This window comes from Octodon degus, unplaced genomic scaffold (assembly GCF_000260255.1).
Source record: "Octodon degus isolate 3935 unplaced genomic scaffold, OctDeg1.0 scaffold00029, whole genome shotgun sequence".
Taxonomy (NCBI): domain Eukaryota; kingdom Metazoa; phylum Chordata; class Mammalia; order Rodentia; family Octodontidae; genus Octodon; species Octodon degus.
In genome coordinates this window covers 4,609,220-4,610,295 of record NW_004524605.1, presented here as the reverse complement: position 1 = coordinate 4,610,295, position 1,076 = coordinate 4,609,220, and positions in this window count along the sequence as shown.

Below are 1,076 nucleotides of genomic sequence, written 5' to 3'. Positions count from 1 at the left end.
TTAGAACAAGCTTAGCAAAGCACAGGGACCGCGGTTCGATCCCCCAGCACCACATGCCAGCCAGCCCCGCCCCCTGGTGGGCTGAGCTGGCCACACACCCACACACACACACACACTAAATAAATAAAATAAACTTTAAAAAAAAAAAGAAAATAACTATGTTGCAGGAAAGCTTGATTCAGAAGGTTTAATACTAAAATATCTCCTACTTAAGCAAGTGAACTAAGAAATGATGAAGAATTAGTTCTTTAGGCTTCAAGCAGGGGGAACAATGTCAAGCACAAGGGGAAAATTCAGACTGGTGTTAGACTTCTTCCCAGAATAGTAAGGAGTAATACGGACAACCTTCTGTGGGGAAGAAGGTGAGATGAAAGCCTATTACACATTAACAGATAGCTCCCCTGCAGAGGCACCTGAAACATTTTTTTCAAAATACTGAGGGTTGAACCCAGGGCGCAGCACGGTAGGTGAGTGCTTCACCACCGAGCTGTACTGCCAGCCCCAGGCACCCTTGACAGCCCACAGCCTCCTTGGAAAAGCAGCTGAACAATGAAATTCCGCCGTTAGGAGAGGAACTGCAATGAAGACCTTGCAAATTGCAAAGCCTTGGTGAAAGGACCAGCGATGAGCACTGAAGCGACTTAAATTTAGAATGTATACTAATAACTATAGAATTATGTGTACGGAAACCACTGGGGTTGTTGTAAACCTGGACAGTGCAACACTGACAAGTAGCTGGGTCAGGAGAGACGGGGGACACCAGAGCTGATTTTGCAAAGTGGTCACACACACACAGACACACACACACACAACTGAAATGTATACTTTTGTAAATGACTAACTTCTTATAGTGTTTAACAGTTTTTGTTTAACCTCAGAGGCATCTTTTAGGAAGTAATATCTTTTGTGGTCAAAAAACATTCTGTGAAACTCAATGCTTCCTTCAGTATTACTTCAACTTCTTTTGCTCCTTTTAAATTCCATCTCAGCCCCCGATGCAGGCGTCGTGGTACAGAACCCAGCCTGGTGCTTTAAAGCTCAGGGGTTTAAAGCCCCTGCAAGTAGGCGCAGGGGCC